This window comes from Culex quinquefasciatus, chromosome 1, assembly GCF_015732765.1.
Source record: "Culex quinquefasciatus strain JHB chromosome 1, VPISU_Cqui_1.0_pri_paternal, whole genome shotgun sequence".
Classification (NCBI taxonomy): Eukaryota; Metazoa; Arthropoda; class Insecta; order Diptera; family Culicidae; genus Culex; species Culex quinquefasciatus.
This window is the reverse complement of record NC_051861.1, coordinates 44,875,380-44,895,329: the sequence shown is the minus strand read 5'-3', so window position 1 is coordinate 44,895,329 and position 19,950 is coordinate 44,875,380. Positions and strand designations below refer to the sequence as shown.

Sequence of the window (19,950 nt, the reverse complement as noted above, 5' to 3'; positions counted from 1 at the left end):
ATATTGGTCGCAATTTTTTTAACTTCATTTTTCGATGTAAAATCTAATTTGCAATCAAAAAGTACTTTAGTGAAATATTGATAAAGTGCACCGTTTTCAAGTTAAAGCCATTTTTAGGTAACTTATTTAAACAAAGGAGCAGTTTTTCATTTTTTAAATTAGTGCGCATGTTTGCCCACTTTTGAAAATAAGAAAAATTCGTGAAATTTTCCGATCTTTTCGAAAACAATATTTTCAAAAAAAATTCAAATCAAGACTAACACTTCAAAAGATTGTAATATTTTTTTTTTGTTTTGGTCCCCTAAAACATATAAAAAATCTTGAAAATCAAAATATACGTTTTCTGAGAAATTGAAAAATAAGTTTATCAAAAAATCGAGATTTTTTTTCCATGTACCTATTTTTTCTGGATATTCTTCAACAATACCAACAACTTTTCCCAACCCAAGCAACACACTTTGTCAGATAATCGTATTTCCTAACTGGTTGTATAACCAATCCGCCTCGTTATCACAACTTGTTCTACAACTCCTGTGAACTGGAAAAAGCGCACTTTTTGTTGTTGTATAACTTGCCCTTTTTTCTGGCAAGTTATCAGAGTAAGTTGTACAAATGTATTTGACAACACTGTGCTATCTAACAAGAGATTCATCGAAAAAAGGGGGCGTGGTTTACGGTTGTGCTGTCAAATCAAAGCGCACACTGGAAAGGAAAGTTAGATAGAAAACAGCTATCTAACCGTCGACTAACTTACATGTAAACAAACGTTTCCTATTAGAATTTTAATCAACGACGAAGCTAATAAAAAAGAGTACGCTTGTTTCTGCAAGATTTATTAAAAATAATTCGAAATTGAATTAAAAAAAAAGAAAAAACAATCATGGCGTGCATGTGTGAAATTCCCTGCAAGGTGAACTTTTAGATTTTCCTTTTTTGATGAACTTCCTCTTTCCCAAGATTCGATCCGACGACTTCGACGACTTGTTGTTATCTCCACGGCAGGTCCAGGTGCTCTTCCGCATTGCTCCACGGGGCTTCATACTAAATAAGCTAACCTAATCGTCAATAAGAAGGTTGCTGTCTGTTTTGTTAGCTAAAGAACGAAGACTGTCATTGAAATTGAAGTTATATAAGTTTGTTTCAAGTCAGTTTTTATAACTCCATTATACAACTTTGTTATAACAAACCGTTTCAACTGTCACTTCGATTACCGTACCACGGAGTAATATTGAAAATCGGTTTGATTTTGATTTGTTGTTTTCTCTATCATAAACTCTATAAGCTGATAATTTTTGTAGCTTTTACCAGTGACATATTTACAAATTAATCGGTCAACAATCGAAACTATTGTTTTCTTCAATGAATAAACAATATTGAAACTCTAAATTCCTCATGTACAAATTTACACCACCTAACAACACGCAATGTCAAGTTGAATATGTATGTTGAGCATCAGTTATATAATCTATTCTCCGATAACATTTGTGTAACAAAGCGAGAAAACCTAAGGTTATTTGTAGAATGGTTGGCCACGCCCATTTTTCAGAAGATGCCGTCACATGACAATGTTGGATAAGCAGTGAAACAAACAGTGCAATATTGTTTTTATTCAACAAACTGTTTTCGAGTAAAACATTGCAGATGCGGGAACAGCATCTTGGCATATCAGCACTTGGACGTTCAATTACAGCTCTTAAAAAGTGTTTTCGAGTGAAATCGAGTGATAAATAGCTCAATATGAAGTGAGCAAGTAAGCTTTTATCAGAATTGTTCCAAAATAAATTGTTTTAATAGTTCAAATCAGCTAATTGGATGGAGTTAAGAGCGAGTGCATATACCCTATGTTGTGTATAAAAGTTGGAAAAGAGTGAAGTTGTCTGTGTTTTAACACTTGTATGGCACACATCTCATGAGTTACATAAGTCTGTTATACAAGTAGTGAAACAAACTGATATTTAACTAACGTTGACATTTTTTCTCGTATGTTGATCCAAAACAGCTGTCTAACTATTATTCAACAGTCGACAAGTTATGAGTGCTACTTGGGAAGACACCATATTGATCAGAAAAATCATTCAAAAGTTACAGATTTTCGAATATTTACGTACCATTTTTATATGGATAGCTGCCAAAATTGTATGGAGACTTGTATGGGTAAACCAATTACATAAAATGGCTTCTTTGGTGATGGGGAAGGCCCCCGCAAAGTTTGAGCCAAATCGAAAATTAAATATAAAATCCATTTTCGGTTTTAGCAGACAATTGCTCTTCAACAAATCTCAACATATTTTTTTTTTTATTCTTAAAGTGTCGATAACAAAATATAATGCTGAAGCAAAAACATAGCCTCTTCTGAAAAAATGTTCCAAATTTAATGAACTATATCCTATTTCTCGGATATAGGATATAGTTCATCATAAGGTAAACACAGGTAAAAAACGGAAATAATTGATTTTCTCTATGCATTTTATCGATTTTCCCGAACAAAATTAAGAGCTTACAGGCATCTTCTCAACTCGTTTGAAAATTCTGCAAAAGCAAATAATTTTAAAATTATACACTTTATTTACTTCAATTTACTCAAAATGAAAACCTAACATTTTATTTCTTTAGAAATAAAAGTGGAACCATCAAAATCATCAAAATTATTTTGGTAAAAGGGCAACATTTTAAATCACAGAAGAATTTTTGGATGTTCAACAAGAAGAATAGATTGACAAAATAAAAAATGTTAACAAAATTTGCAGAATCCAGCGTTCTTGTTAGTTTCCTACACGGAGAAAAAAGAGTTCCCAAAATCGTGAACAAGCGTTCATGAAAATGAGAACCACGAACAAAGTGTTCAAATTTCATGGTACGTTTTTCAAAATCGTACCATGGGATTTGAACACTTTGTTCGAGGTTCTCATTTTCATGAACGCTTGTTCACGATTTTGGGAACTCTTTTTTCTCCGTGTATAAAATTCTTCAAAAAAATATCTAGATTTTTAAATAAAAGTTTTTCAATATCTAAAATTTTCAATATTCACAAAATATAATGGCAAAAACTCAACAAAAAATATGTTATCAAAGCAAAAAACTAACTTAATCCACCTATGTGGTTGGTGCCTTCCTCACTCTTTTCCAACAATGTAATATGTATGTGATATGTAATATGATGGATTGGGACACAAATTTGATCCAAAAAAAAACACACATATCACTCAAGGGCTCATAAGTGGTCAGAACTCGAGGCAGGGTTGCCAGATCTTCAATGTTGTGGACTCGTTGGAAAGGTATCTCGATTACCTAATCAACGATGGGTCGGATGATGGATCCGGACATTGTTTACATACATTTAAGTGAGATCCGGCTACAAAAAAGTACATCAATATCACTTAAGTGGTCAGAACTCGAGACAGGGTTGCCAGATCTTCAATGTTTAAGACTCGTTGGAAAGGTCTTTTAATTACCTTACCAACGATGGGTCGGATGATGGATCCGGACATTGTTTACATACATTTAAGTAAGAACCGGCTACAAAAAAAGTACATAAATATCACTTAACTGGTCAGAACTCGAGACAGGGTTGCCAGATCTTCAATGTTTGGAAAGGTCTTTTAATTACCTAACCAACGATGGGTCGGATGATGGATCCGGACATTGTTTACATACATCTAAGTGAGATCCGGCTACAAAAAAGTACATAAATATCACTTAAGTGGTCAGAACTCGACACAGGGTTGCCAGATCTTAAATGTTTTGGACTCGTTGGAAAGGTCTTTCGATTACCTAACCAACGATGGGTCGGATGATGGATCCGGACATTGTTTACATACATTTAAGTAAGATCCGGCTACAAAAAAGTACATAAATATACTTAACTGGTCAGAACTCGAGACAGGGTTGCCAGATCTTCAATGTTTAAGACTCATTGGAAAGGTCTTTTAATTACCTAACCAACGATGGGTCGGATGATGGATCCGGACATTGTTTACATACATTTAAGTAAGAACCGGCTACAAAAAAAGTACATAAATATCACTTAACTGGTCAGAACTCGAGACAGGGTTGCCAGATCTTCAATGTTTGGAAAGGTCTTTTAATTACCTAACCAACGATGGGTCGGATGATGGATCCGGACATTGTTTACATACATTTAAGTGAGATCCGGCTACAAAAAAGTACATAAATATCACTTAAGTGGTCAGAACTCGAGACAGGGTTGCCAGATCTTAAATGTTGTGGACTCGTTGGAAAGGTCTTTCGATTACCTAACCAACGATGGGTCGGATGATGGATCCGGACATTGTTTACATACATTTAAGTAAGAACCGGCTACAAAAAAAGTACATAAATATACTTAACTGGTCAGAACTCGAGACAGGGTTGCCAGATCTTCAATGTTTAAGACTCGTTGGAAAGGTCTTTCAATTACCTAACCAACGATGGGTCGGATGATGGATCCGGACATTGTTTACATACATTTAAGTGAGATCCGGCTACAAAAAAGTACATAAATATCACTTAAGTGGTCAGAACTCGAGACAGGGTTGCCAGATCTTAAATGTTTTGGACTCGTTGGAAAGGTCTTTCGATTACCTAACCAACGATGGGTCGGATGATGGATCCGGACATTGTTTACATACATTTAAGTAAGAACCGGCTACAAAAAAAGTACATAAATATACTTAACTGGTCAGAACTCGAGACAGGGTTGCCAGATCTTCAATGTTTAAGACTAGTTGGAAAGGTCTTTTAATTACCTAACCAACGATGGGTCGGATGATGGATCCGGACATTGTTTACATACATTTAAGTGAGATCCGGCTACAAAAAAGTACATAAATATCACTTAAGTGGTCAGAACTCGAGACAGGGTTGCCAGATCTTAAATGTTTTGGACTCGTTGGAAAGGTCTTTCGATTACCTAACCAACGATGGGTCGGATGATGGATCCGGACATTGTTTACATACATTTAAGTGAGATCCGGCTACAAAAAAGTACATCAATATCACTTAAGTGGTCAGAACTCGAGACAGGGTTGCCAGATCTTCAATGTTTGGAAAGGTCTTTTAATTACCTAACCAACGATGGGTCGGATGATGGATACGGACATTGTTTACATACATTTAAGTGAGATCCGGCTACAAAAAAGTACATAAATATCACTTAAGTGGTCAGAACTCGAGACAGGGTTGCCAGATCTTAAATGTTGTGGACTCGTTGGAAAGGTCTTTCGATTGCCTAACCAACGATGGGTCGGATGATGGATCCGGACATTGTTTACATACATTTAAGTGAGATCCGGCTACAAAAAAGTACATAAATATCACTTAAGTGGTCAGAACTCGAGACAGGGTTGCCAGATCTTCAATGTTTAAGACTCGTTGGAAAGGTCTTTTAATTACCTAACCAACGATGGGTCGGATGATGGATCCGGACATTGTTTACATACATTTAAGTAAGAACCGGCTACAAAAAAAGTACATAAATATCACTTAAGTGGTCAGAACTCGAGACAGGGTTGCCAGATCTTCAATGTTTAAGACTCGTTGGAAAGGTCTTTTAATTACCTAACCAACGATGGGTCGGGTGATGGATCCGGACATTGTTTACATACATTTAAGTGAGATCCGGCTACAAAAAAGTACATAAATATCACTTAAGTGGTCAGAACTCGAGACAGGGTTACCAGATCTTAAATGTTTAAGACTCGTTGGAAAGATCTTTCGATTACCTAATCAACGATGGGTCGGATGATGGATACGGACATTGTTTACATACATTTAAATGAGATCCGGCTACAAAAAAGTACATAAATATCACTTAAGTGGTCAGAACTCGAGACAGGGTTGCCAGATCTTAAATGTTGTGGACTCGTTGGAAAGGTCTTTCGATTGCCTAACCAACGATGGATCGGATGATGGATCCGGACATTGTTTACATACATTTAAGTGAGATCCGGCTACAAAAAAAGTACATAAATATCACTTAAGTGGTCAGAACTCGAGACAGGGTTGCCAGATCTTAAATGTTGTGGACTCGTTGGAAAGGTCTTTCGATTGCCTAACCAACGATGGGTCGGATGATGGATCCGGACATTGTTTACATACATTTAAGTGAGATCCGGCTACAAAAAAGTACATAAATATCACTTAAGTGGTCAGAACTCGAGACAGGGTTGCCAGATCTTAAATGTTGTGGACTCGTTGGAAAGGTCTTTCGATTGCCTAACCAACGATGGGTCGGATGATGGATCCGGACATTGTTTACATACATTTAAGTGAGATCCGGCTACAAAAAAAGTACATAAATATCACTTAAGTGGTCAGAACTCGAGACAGGGTTGCCAGATCTTAAATGTTTAAGACTCGTTGGAAAGATCTTTCGATTACCTAATCAACGATGGGTCGGATGATGGATACGGACATTGTTTACATACATTTAAATGAGATCCGGCTACAAAAAAGTACATAAATATCACTTAAGTGGTCAGAACTCGAGACAGGGTTGCCAGATCTTCAATGTTTAAGACTCGTTGGAAAGGTCTCTCGATTACCTAATCAACGATGGGTTGGATGATGGATCCGGACATTGTTTACATACATTTAAATGAGATCCGGCTACAAAAAAGTACATAAATATCACTTAAGTGGTTATAACTCGAGACAGGGTTGCCATATCTTCAATGTTGTGGACTCGTTGGAAAGGTCTTTCAATTACCTAAATAACGATGTATAACATGATGATGTTTGGTTCAGTTTACTGCCATTTATTCATCTTTCGAAAATATGCGAAAACACATTTTTATACATAACTTTTGAACTACTTATCGAAACTTCAAACAATTCAATAGCACCGTATGGGACCCTAAACCAAGTCGAATGCGACTGGTTTGGTCAAAATCGGTTCAGCCAGTGCTGAGAAAACTGAGTGACATTATTGGTCACATACACACACACATACACACACACATACACACACACATACACACACACATACACACACACATACACACAGACATTTGTTCAGTTTTCGATTCTGAGTCGATATGTATACATCAAGGTGGGTTTTCGAGCTTTTAATAAAAAGTTCAATTTTAGAGCAGGATTATAGCCTTACCTCAGTGAGGAAGGCAAAAAAAAACAAAATAAATGTAAATGTGGCACCCTGTGGGGCTTGGCCACACCGGTCCGCTGCAGTGTCCGTCACACCCGCCACTTGTACACTTATGGGCTCTGCCCGAGGTTCTGCCTGCCCTCACTTCTGCGGTTGATACTCGACTGATCCCTTGTGGATGTGTGTGTCTTATCCTCACAAACTGCCAAGATGTTGGCGTTTTTGGTGAGCACCACAGTCAGGTCAGGGCAAAGTCAGGGAATTTTATCTTGGGATTCAAATCGACATCATAAATTACCCAAAACAATTACATCTTGAAATTGAAATCAATCAAAGTATTTCTTTCTTAAAATAAAGCACTACAATTTTGTTTTCAAAAAATATATTTCATACAATACAAAAATCAGTTACAGAAATAAAATACATATCATTTATAAAAAAAATTCTTCAGTTTCAGCCACCTTCCATTCGAAACCCCTCGCCGTCAGTATCGTCGTCCTTCGAGAAATTGAGCGCCTTAAGTGTAAAAACGATACATTTGTAATTATCTGTTTTAAATGTGTGATCTAGAAAATTTACCATACCAATCGTATCATATAATTATATCGTCATCCAGTTCATCAAATATCGTCATGTTCTCGTAATCATCATCTCCATCTGTAATTCTCAAAATGATTAGAAATTTTGATATGATAGAACATAATCATAATCTACCTCCAAATAATACTCTAAAATCTCCATCCAATCCTCTCAACGCAAGTAACAATGGAAAGCTCAAAAACAAGGAACCGCTCATGAAACGAGAAAAACATTAAAACAATTCAAACAAAAACAATCAAACCAATAACTGCGCAACACATCGAACCGCAGAACAAATGGCGCAACCACATCGCAAATTTGGAATATTTTAATCTAAGCAACCAGGGCAAAGTATTCCTACCATAATTTTGACAGCTGTGACACCAGAAATATTTAATTTTTGGAGGAAGTTCCGGAACCGTTTCCACGGGATCTTTCACGGGGACCGAGTACACCGTTGGATTGGAAAAATCCCAAACGGCGTACTCGTAGATCAGGACTAAATCTGAAAAATGAACATTTTTTTTAGAATTTTCCGGTTCCGAAACTCCCTCTAAAGTCTCTGAAAAGGGAAAATTTATTTCACATGCATTTGGTTCTGCCGGCGGTTCCGAAGAGGAAGCCACCGCAGATGGTTCCGAAAGTAAGGCAGCGTTGGTTTCCGGTGACTCCGGTACCGGATCCACCGGTCTTTCAAGATCAATCAAAACATCGTCTGTCAAAATTTGCTCTTGAACCGGTGGATCCGGAACCGGAACCACCGAAACCGTCTCGTTTTGGCCCTGAATTGTTCCTGAAATGGTCAAAATAGTCAAAGAAAAATTTTGATCTACGAGCGGTTCCGGAATCGGAACCGCCGTAGTAATGTCCGAAAAGTCATTTGATAAAATTTCATTTACCATTGGCCCTTCCGGCACCGGATCCGCCGGTTCGTCGGATTGGCCAAAACAAAAGTCGGTTAATTTTTGTTCCGAAACCGGCGGATCCGGTTCCGGAATGCCCCCCGTCGAAGCGTTTCCCCCGTCAACCCGTCCGCCACCCGCAACCCGGTCAACGTCAGTTTCGTCCGTGGCCAGTTCCCCGACCGTACTGGCCACATTCACGGCCGCAACGGCCTTCCGTCCACTTCGGCGCGACATTTTGGCACCCATGTCGTTGGAATCTGGAAAGAGAAAGAGAATGAATTAGTAAGCGTGCGTCTAGTACAACGGCTTGAGCAAGTATGGCTGATTGTGGGGTGTGCACTTGACCACCTCAACTTTTCGGTTGTTTTTTTTTTTCTCGTAACTATGGCTACCATGGTTACGGGCGGTCTTGGTGATCGTTTGTTTTCGCGGCAAAATTTTGGTTGGCTCCTACGATCGACAAAAAAAGTGTTTGTGTCAAACGTCTAAGTTTTGTCAAATGAAAATTAGTTTCAAGGTCGGAAACCCTCAATCAGTTAGAAATTTGACAAAACGGGCGGAATTCGGTGGTGATCAACCTAGGAATGGTTCCGGAAGATCACTGAGACAGAATCGTTGGAAACTCTTTGCTTTAAGATTTTGTCGTCGCATCGTCCGTCTCATTTGCAGTATGAAATAAAGTTTGTGGATATGTTTTGCTCTACAACTCTGCCGAATTTGCCAAAGCTCAAGAAAATGTTCTTTCCAAAAAGTGTTAATTCAGGTTTTGAAGTTATACATGCTTACGTTAACATTGATACACAAAATTAAAAGGAAAAAGTTGAGTAAATCGTCTCAGTACCCGGGCAGACGGTAATAACAAAATTAATAATATTTCAATAACAAATCCTGTTAAAATAACAAAAAGTGTTATTATTTTATCCTGAAGTTCAACTTCAAGCAGAAAAAATTAATAACAGTTTCTGATAAAATAACAAAATTTGGTATTGAAGTGATATTGTATTGAAAATGTTTCATAACACGCTAATAAGAGGAAATGTTATACATTTCAAAAACTCTCCTAATAACAAAATTTGTTATTTGCTCGGTATACTGACTTAGAAATAAAATTACAATAAATCGCACAAATGGAAAAGTTTCTAAGTGTCCATAATACAATCTGTTATTATTTTTTCTTTTGTTAAATATGTTTAGATCTTTGGGATAATTTTGTCTAATTTCGTCGGGGTCATTATTTTGGCCATGAAATGGGGTCCTTAAGCAAATTCTAAAATGTTGAAATTTAGAAAGTTGATTTTTTTAATTATTTGATATACCCCCTAAAGGACTTTGTTTAAAATGGTTAGAACTATTAGATAATTTCGACCAATTTCGTCAGGGTCATTATTTTGGCCATGAAATGGGGTCCTTAAGCTAAAATTATTCTAAAATGTTGAAATTTTGAAAGTAGATTTTTTTAATTATTTGATATACCCCCTAAAGAACTTTGTTTAAAATGGTTAGAACAATGGGATAATTTTGACAAATTTCGTCAGGGTCATTATTTGGGTCATGAAATCGGGTCCTTAAGCTAAAATTATTCTAAAATGTTGAAATTTTGAAAGTTGATTTTTTTAATTATTTGATATACCCCCTAAAGGACTTTGTTTAAAATGGTTAGAACTATTAGATAATTTTGACCAATTTCGTCAGGGTCATTATTTTGGCCATGAAATGGGGTCCGTAAGCTAAAATTATTTTAAAATGTTGAAATTTTGAAAGTTGATTTTTTTAATTATTTGATATACCCCCTAAAGGACTTTGTTTAAAATGGTTAGAACTATTAGATAATTTTGACCAATTTCGTCAGGGTCATTATTTTGGTCATGAAATGGGGTCCTTAAGCTAAAATTATTCCAAAAAGTTGAAATTTTGAAAGTTGATTTTTTTAATTATTTGATATACCCCCTAAAGGACTTTGCTAAAATTGGCTAGAACTATGGGATAATTTTGACCAATTTCGTCGGGGTCATTATTTTGGCCATGAAATGGGGTCCTTAAGCTAAAATTATTCTAAAAAGTTGAAATTTTGAAAGTTGATTTTTTTAATTATTTAATATACCCCCTAAGGGATTTTACTAAAATTGACTAGAACTATGAAATAATTTTGTCCAATTTTATCGGGGTCATTTATTTCACCATGAAATGGGGTTTCAAGCTAAAATTAATCCGATAAAATTAACTAATGAGAGTTCATTTTTTTTTAATTTTGTTATATTCCCTAACGGAATTGATTTATTTATTGAGAATTTTTGATGTGTGAATAACAAAAACTGTTATTATTTTCACAGAGCCAGGAAGTCAGAACTGACGTTGAAGTTCGAGCTGGAGTGAGACCTCGGAGACTGCATCGGATTCAGCAAATTTTCAGCAACTTTTACTTGGAGTCGGAATCTGTGAAGTCGGGTATTTTTAGAGAGCTGAAGTCGTAGTTGACGTCATATCCTGCATCCAGACTAGTACAGAGGAGTTATGGCAACTGCAGGTTTATTTGCAAATTACAAATAAACCAAAACAATAACTTTTTTTGTTATGGAGACATACCAGTTCAATAACATTTTTTGTTATTATGCTGCTCCACTTCTCCGCACAAAATAACAAATCTTGTTATTCCTTCATGATTCCTTCTGTGTTATTGGTTAGTTATTGCAATAACAACATAATAACAGTTTAAGTTATTCTTCGAACAAATCTTTGTTATTGATTTTTGTTATTTTAACAACTAATCCGATCATCCCAATAACATATTTCGATCTTCTCACAATATCAAAAACTGACCTTCCCAAGTTATTTCCGTCTGCTCGGGTACAACAAAAGAAAGTAATATTGCTAGTTATTAACCGTGGTACAACATAGAGTTTCAGTGTCATTCAATTATGACAATACCGTGCCCTTAATTCAAACAAAATACAACCCATAATTTACGGTGAAGACTAACAATGCATCTGCTTAATGAGAATTAGTTCACCAGTTTATTGATGCCTTCGGCAGGCCCGTCATCATCGGGGGCTTGTTACGCGCACTTACTTTCAAGCTGTACTAAGCTGTCAATAATTCCACCTGCCGCCCTACATCGAGCACCCTGGGAAACTATTCGGATCCAAGAAAACTAAGTCATAAAACTGTTTGGCTTCTTCTACATTGTACGTCTATTTCTCACACCTGACGATTTCTTCCGCGCCCTGGCCTGCAAAACTATTTTGATCTTCCTCCTCAACCAGCACGGGGGTTCCTCTCTCCCCGGACGCGTAATTATAATTGATGTAATAGGAAAAACTTATGTAAGCCAACATCGCTCGGTTGGTCTTCTTCTGCTTCTTCACCGACCATCCGACCGACATTGAATGGATTTAATTACCGCGAATGAAGCCTATACCTGTAGCGGCAGGAGCAGGGTCATGTTTTTTTTGCGATCTTATCGGCACGCTGTGTATCATCATACACACGCCCCTCGAGATGTTCCGTTTGAGGTTATGTTCAACATCTAAGTCACTGTTGTCATCAGCTTCCAGCCGAGCGATGCCGGCTTGGCGGTATCATAGTTGTGTCTGGTTTTAATCCACCTCTGGTTTTTTTTATTGGGTTTCTGTACTTTGTTTGACTTTCGCCGTGGGAAATTCCTCATTTTCTCTGGGTCTTTCCAATGCAACAAGAGAGGAAACCTAAACGGAGACGTTTTAGCAAACTTTTTCTTCTCAGCGTATGTGGCAGCGGACGTTCGCTGGAACGTGGTGACCTTTCATGCTACATGTTGACGATGGATGACACCACCAAGTTGTTGTGCTTTTCCGCGTACGAGACTTGGAGTATTTGCGGAAGTTGCATTTAAACGAGGAACATTGCGGACGGATTGTTTTGGCAATTATTTGCTACGATACGTCTTGAGATGCTGAGAGAACGAACGTTAGATCCTTATTTGGAAATGGCTTGACGTTTGGCTGGTATACAAGACCAAGACAAGACCAAGACAAGACCAAGACAAGACCAAGACAAGACCAAGACAAGACCAAGACAAGACCAAGACAAGACCAAGACAAGACCAAGACAAGACCAAGACAAGACCAAGACAAGACCAAGACAAGACCAAGACAAGACCAAGACAAGACCAAGACAAGACCAAGACAAGACCAAGACAAGACCAAGACAAGACCAAGACAAGACCAAGACAAGACCAAGACAAGACCAAGACAAGACCAAGACAAGACCAAGACAAGACCAAGACAAGACCAAGACAAGACCAAGACAAGACCAAGACAAGACCAAGATAAGACCAAGACAAGACCAAGACAAGACCAATACAAGACCAAGACAAGACCAAGACAAGACCAAGACAAGACCAAGACAAGACCAAGACAAGACCAAGACAAGACCAAGACAAGACCAAGACAAGACCAAGACAAGACCAAGACAAGACCAAGACAAGACCAAGACAAGACCAAAGACAAGTCAGACCAAAGACAGGTCAGACCAAAGACAAGTCAGACCAAAGACAAGTCAGACCAAAGACAAGTCAGACCAAAGACAAGTCAGACCAAAGACAAGTCAGACCAAAGACAGGTCAGACCAAAGACAAGTCAGACCAAAGACAAGTCAGACCAAAGACAAGTCAGACCAAATACAAGTCAGACCAAAGACAAGTCAGACCAAAGACAAGTCAGACCAAAGACAAGTCAGACCAAAGACAAGTCAGACCAAAGCCAAGTCAGACCAAAGACAAGTCAGATCAAAGACAAGTCAGACCAAAGACAAGTCAGACCAAAGACAAGTCAGACCAAAGACAAGTCAGACCAAAGACAAGTCAGTAAAAAAACAAAAAAATGACAAAATTAGTTAAAATTTAAAGGTGTACAGCAACGTTGTTGTTGTTGTCTTCTTATCCCAAAATTGTCAAACTTACAGACCCAATCCTACAACAATGTGATAGTGAAAATATTCAACCTTTGTTGTAAATTACTTTGTGGTCAGTACTTTAGGGGATGAATAAAAACGTATTTCGATAGTAGTCGTAGTTTTGAAGATACTAAAATGTCTAACAATAATCTGGGTGCAAAAGCTCTGTCTTGTCTTGAAAAAGATTTGACATGTTTTTCCTGCTCAGGAAAAAGCCAACTAAACCACTTTTGAATCAGTTCTGTACTAATTAGGTTAATCTGATTTTAATCACGAAAACCATGTCAATTAACTTGCCTCTTCCGTCGCTAAAACGGTCGTTCCACTTCCTACTTAAAAAAAAACATCACAAGTTAGCACTACTCTCCATAAAACCGTAAATTCATCGATTGTTTCAACAAGAAAAACTGCTGCGATCGCGTCTCTTTTCCCCAGTTTGAGCTCGTTGTGTGCAAATCATGGCTTGATAATAACGATTGTCTGGCACACACCTGCCAGCAGCCGTTTTCGTATCGAGCCCCGCGATTATGGTGCGTGCTGCCGGTCGGTACTAACCTTAGTGGGTCACTCGACCAGCTTCCGCAACTGTTCAATGCGGGTACGGCAGCTTCCAGGGGGGAAGTGTTTTGCCCTTTGGTCTTAGACACGATTGAACCAACTTCCCAGACCCTTGCGGTAAGCTCTTCGACCTGATAAAATAAGCATAGACTATGTAAATAGATGAAGGAAGATCCGATCGAGATCTAGTTCAGTCTGCGGTGTTGAGCTGAGGTAGATGATAGTCAGGCCCTGGGGTCATCATCCCGTTAATTGGACCCAACAAACAGTTTGACTGTTTGGTCGATGAAATGATCAAGTCACGACTTTCCAACTTCAACAAAGACCCAGGTGAGAATTAATTTCCCCACTTCTTTCTCGTGATTGGTTCGTCGTCTTGGACGAGTGTCACCTGCTAATGGGTCCAAACTTACCCTTTAACTGCATTGCCGGGTTACATGACCTCTGTGAAGCTTCCGCCAATTACCATTCATTAGGCTTGATTGTGGGCCATGTTTGAATGTTTCGAGAAATGTGGCGTTTATTTATGTAACTTAATTAACATGGGTGGGTTGCATCTGTCAACTTGAGTTGATAATTAAGTTCATAGATGTATGTCATCATTGTTTTTACAATGTTTTGTTAAAAAGTAATCAGTTTAGGAGGGAAGAGATCATCCATAAACCACGAGGAAACTTTTTTGGGAATCTGTTATTACCTGTTGTTAAATGGGATTTAAACCGTAAAAATATTTTTTTTTTCTTCAAAAATGTCTATTTTTGAAGCACTTTAACCACCAATGCGTTTATCAAAAACATCACTGGCGTGTAGGCCAGATTCTTGCGCATGTTTTGGTATAAATAACATTGAAGTTTGGAGCATCCAAGAGCTTGGTGCAGGCCTTAAAAGTTTGGCATTTTTTTCGAAAAATCGTCCCCAGCAAATTCAAATGGTGTCTGGGGCGTCCCCAGCAAAAAAAAGATATGCGTCGCACCTCGCGCATTGGTGGCCAAAAAGCCTCAAAATAAACATTTTTGAAAAAAAAATAGTTTTACGGGTTAAATCCCAAAAATCAAAAAAATCAAACCATCCACATTAACGACCCCGGGTCTTTTGTGGTCTCTATTGCAAGTTTCTGCTCGAACCTAGGAGTCCGAAGGCTTGAATGGGGAGAGCACCCAAACCTCTTTCTACTCCAAGGAACCTTCCACCCCAGTGTTTGAACTGACGACCTTTGGATTGCGAGTCCAACCGCCGCCAGCGATTCCACCGGAGTAGGTGTGTTGTTTGTACTTATGGCATGGAGACAACTCCTACACCTGGAATGACTTAACGGCCTAACAACCAAGGCCGAGACCGACAGAATCATCCGCTTACAAAGCGGACAGCGTAACCATTCGGCCACGCACTGCCACTTACATGCAAGTTGGGATAACTTGAAAGAGATCCAACTGAAACATTTTTTTTTTTAAATGACAGTAGAAGCCATAAATTTGAAAAAAAAACGTTAGTGAAAAGACGGGAGTTTTTCAGAAAGCGGGAAACTTGAGAGTTTAGATGCATATTTTGGTTTAATTAGTTAAGAAGTAGTTCATTTTTAGAATATTCAACAAAGTCGCTAATTTTGGCAAGAATTAATATTTTAAACGGCTGCATCTCAAAATTGGGACCTTTTGAAGCAATTTTGGACCCAGCAGGAAAATTCTGCAAGAAACACATATTTTCGTTTCAGAAAAAACGTCTTTTACAAAACTATTTAAAAAAAAATAATTACTGCACAACTTTGAAAAACATTTTCAACAGCTTAATCTTGAAAAAACGCTAAAATATACAGTTGGTCGATACGTCTTTCAATAATCAAAAGAAAAGCTCTCACTTGAATGTAAAGGCGCTCAATTTTTAGCATCATCTAAAATTTATAATCCAAAGACAAGTTCCATCCAAATCAAAGAGATAGTGTTGATTTTTCTTATCGCAACAAGTATTTCGAACGATTTTCTTTTGGTCTAGACTTTTTTCCTAAATTTTAATGGGAAACCCAAATTAAAAATATTGCGAAATTTTCATTATTTTTCGTTTTAAACCACTCATAATTTTTTACATTTTTTTCTTGCAACCTACTCTTGAAATTTTTTTTTTTATAAATGCGATTTAATTTTAACTGTACATTTAATATTTTTGGTAACGATCAAGTTACATTTCACAATAAAAAATAATGTAAATTTGGAAGCTGTAATTTTTGAAGGATCAATATAATCTCTTTTATGATGTAATTTTACCTCAATTTAGACTGAAAAAGTGACATTACACCAGAAAAGTGGTAAAATTACACGTTTCCAGAGGTAAAATTACACCTTTTGCTGACATAAAAGATGTAATATTACCATGATTTTTTTTTGTGTTTATCTTTTAGGAAATTAACACTTAAACGCTCGGGTAGTCATTTGAGCTCTATTTTTTTTCCTTAAAAATCTCAAAACTTTTGGTAAATTTGACCAATTAGGATGCTTCAGGTTTCGAAAAATACAGATTTGTCTTCTGTGTATATTTGTAACTGTCAGATGGGGGACAAATTGTAACCGTTGCTAGTCGATCTGGTGAGCGTGAGATTTATGCGCCACTCCCAAAGGGAGATCGCACGCCATGTTTGTTTGCCCGGTCGACTCTTTAGAAAGACGAGCCCATTTTGTACTGATCCTCATCGGAGGATTCAGGATCGAACCAGCTAGATCACCGAGAACTGCCACTAAACGAAACCGAGAATCCGTCACGCCAACCACAAGAAATTACCCAGACAACTTACTCCAGTGTGTTGCTTCCCATGCCTAAAAGCTCATCATCGGCAGTGCCGCCACCTGCCACCAGGCAGCGCTTCGATCGTGGCAGTGCATTCGACGCCAAGCTCTGTCATTCAGAAAACAGAACGAAAAAAGACGACGAAAAGTGACATAACTCTAAATCAAATCAACTAAAGAAACTCCACAAGTAGGTTTTAAATAACAGTTAAACAAACGTTTTATTCATCAGGAAAAGATCTAGGGTAGTTTTATTTGATAAACTCCAAAAACAAAGTCGAGTTCTCTTGTGTTCGTTTGGTTAGCATGCTTTATATTTGTACAATAGTGTTGGTGGCCATCTTCAAGTTTTCTAGCTTCTACCTACTTTGCGTGTGTGCGTTTTATCTCTACTTCTTTCTGTTTCCCTAACCGTGCTCTTGTGCTCTCTCCATCTTCCAGCAATCAGCTGATCCAAATCGGCTACTGCTTCGAAATTGCGCGCGCGCGCGTTTAGATTTCAGGGGTCATCCACATGTGGCGTAGAAACACGTGGGATTAAAGTTGGCTCCTCAAACTTTGGACGCGTCCGACAAGGGCGGACTCGCGTCTGCCGCCTCGGCACTAGGCCGGCAAAAACTTCACTACGTCAGCTAGGGACGTGCTTCTTCCCACAAGTGCAAATAGAACGGACTCACCGAATGATGATCTTGTTGCTGCTGTTGTTCTCTGCTGCTTGTGGCTGGTTGCTCAGCTCAGGGACGACACGTGGCCGTCAGCTGATGAACAGCTGACCGGAATGCGCGGGACTCGGCCTTACGGGGTGGCTCGGGCCGGTTCAGACGTTTCCCGGTTCCGCGGCTGTCAGCGTTCGGCAACCGGACAGGAAGCTCCGGCCTTAGGGTTGACTCCGGCCGGGACTAACGATCTCCGCTGTCCTTCAGTGGTGGTTCAGGGACCCTCCCTTCTTCACCGGGGCGATGTGGTGACGGATCGCCGCCTAGCGTGCGCTCACGCTCCTTCGTCCTCGTGCTTCGCCTGGTGACGTGCGGCGACAACGAGAAGTACGGTGCGCGGGGAACTTCGTCTCCGTTTTCCTCTGCTCTGCTGCTCGTGTGTTCGCGCTGCTGCTGGGCTGGTGCTGCTGCGGGATGGTTAGCGCTGTTGCTAACGAGCGAATGCTGTTCGAAGAAACTCTATAAGCGCATGCACGGTTTCTAAATGAGCACGTTACCTTTTCTCCTGTTCGCACACAAATAACACAAATTTTAGCACTAGCGCACACACGACAAACTAACGGGAAACTAATAAATGGAAATTTAATTAGTTAACAAAAAATGGAACACGTCACTATACTAAATTACATTTTGTACAAAAAGCCAAAAACTCGCGGTACAAAATGCGCACTTCCACTCTCGTTGATAGCTGGGGACAAAGTGAACGAGCCCTGGAGTCCTCAGAATAGGGAAGGTCGCAACGGACGCTCAAGCGGTTTGACCGGAATTACGTCATTCCTTGAGATGCTCTCTGGGTAACTGCGTGCGACAGAAGTAGCGAACTCCCCATCCCTTTTTAGCAACTGTGTTCTCGGGTCTAGCTGTGGTGTTCTCTCACTGAGGTAGTTCAAGATCGGCTCATCTCTCTCAAGAGTCTCTCTCTGGGTCTTAAGGCAATCGGTCCAAAACAGGTTGAGTTACCGTGGTGAATACTACAGAGATGTTTACCGAAGAGTGCAAGCGGAGTTTGACTACACGGATTTTATTGGAAAATGTAAATAAATAACATTTAACATTGAAACAAATAAATAAATAATTTTGCCAAACAGGCCAACTGTTACAAAATATGGTCCACTTTTCCGGAGATATTCCGGATTCCGTTGGGGTACCTCGGCTCTCCTATTTGGGTTTTTGGTCAATATAACGAAATCTATTCCACAAAACAAAACCGGAAATTATGCAAAACTTCAAGGCATCATCCTAATACATCATCCTGTATAGATACATGACACGGTCAAGACCTTCGGGCTCCGGAACAGGTTCCAACCAGAAACGGTTTACTGACTTCATGTCGATTGGTACCCAACTGGAACCGGCTCCGGTGCCCCGTAGGACTTAATCATGTCAATTATTTTTGCAGGATGATGTATTATAATGAAGTTTTGCATCATTTCTGACATTGTTCTGTGAAAAAGTTTTTGTTATATTGACCTAAGACCCAAATAGGAGAACCGAGTTACCCCAACGGAATCCGGAATATCTCCGGGAAATGTGGACCAGATTTGTCTTATAGTTACAAATATATTTGTCTTATAGTTACAAATATAGACAAATCTGAGTTTTAGCAAAAAATCTTTAAAAGTTGTTCAAAATTTAATGAAGGTCCTACATATGAGAACTGATAAAGATTAGACGAATATTGCGCCCTCCACTGGTAAAAAAGTAAAACAATTGATTTTCTCCATACATTTTGACGATTTTCCCCATACAAACTTCAAGCGATTGGAGGGAAGTTCGGCCAGAATGAGCTCAAATTTGGAATTTAGCCTGGTGATGGGTCAATTTATGATTTCAGGGGGTAGCCCTAAAAAGCTCAGATTTGGATCACCCTAATCCACATTGGTCAATTCTACCAAAATTTGTGAGATTTTTTTTTTAAATTAGGGGTCAAATGGTTAATAAGCAAGCAGGGATGGAATTATTGCAAAACAAATCATTTTCGGTTGCGAAGTTTCTTTACCCGCAAAAAAGAGAGAAGGCGAATCACGCAAAAGAAAATCGCTCCCGAACTTCTCCGAAAAAATCACAATTAAAAGTTTTTTTTTCGCTTTGTTTACACACTGTGCACATCTACAAAAAGTGACAGATAATTTTTCGATGTGCTACGTTACACTTGCAAGTGTAGTAGTGAAAAAGATGTTTAACTGGATAATCAAGATGATGATTTTGAAGATTCCTTTTACTGATTTTTCTTGCATGAGAAAGGAGAGCTATGCTCCCTACGGATTTTTACTTTTGATGAACGACAAAACATTTTCTTTTAATGATGATTCTTCCATCGCTGTTTGCAAGGCAATCATTAGAAAGCAGAACTTTTCGATTACCTGTAAGAAACTCAAACCACTATC

At 38.6% G+C, this 19,950-nt stretch overlaps 1 protein-coding gene and 1 long non-coding RNA gene across 4 annotated transcripts in view; one reads left to right on the top strand and one right to left on the bottom strand.

Moving 5' to 3' along the window:
- Positions 1-19,950, top strand: part of LOC6033666 — an 80,925-nt gene that overhangs the window by 41,800 nt on the left and 19,175 nt on the right. The window contains exon 1 of one of the 3 annotated variants that reach the window (XM_038248287.1): positions 16,697-17,037. The exons of 1 other annotated variant lie outside the window; for it this stretch is intronic. The gene's annotated coding sequence lies outside the window, so the exon portion shown is untranslated. Of the gene's footprint in view, positions 1-16,696; positions 17,038-18,456; positions 18,597-19,950 lie in introns of those variants that run through there. One more of the 3 variants, XM_038248288.1, reaches the window with a different exon arrangement.
- On the bottom strand, positions 17,841-18,255 carry LOC119765116. The gene is made up of 3 exons (XR_005276504.1): positions 18,191-18,255; positions 18,061-18,130; positions 17,841-18,007 (listed from the first exon to the last, which is right to left on the bottom strand). It is a non-coding gene; the product is annotated as an uncharacterized LOC119765116 (long non-coding RNA).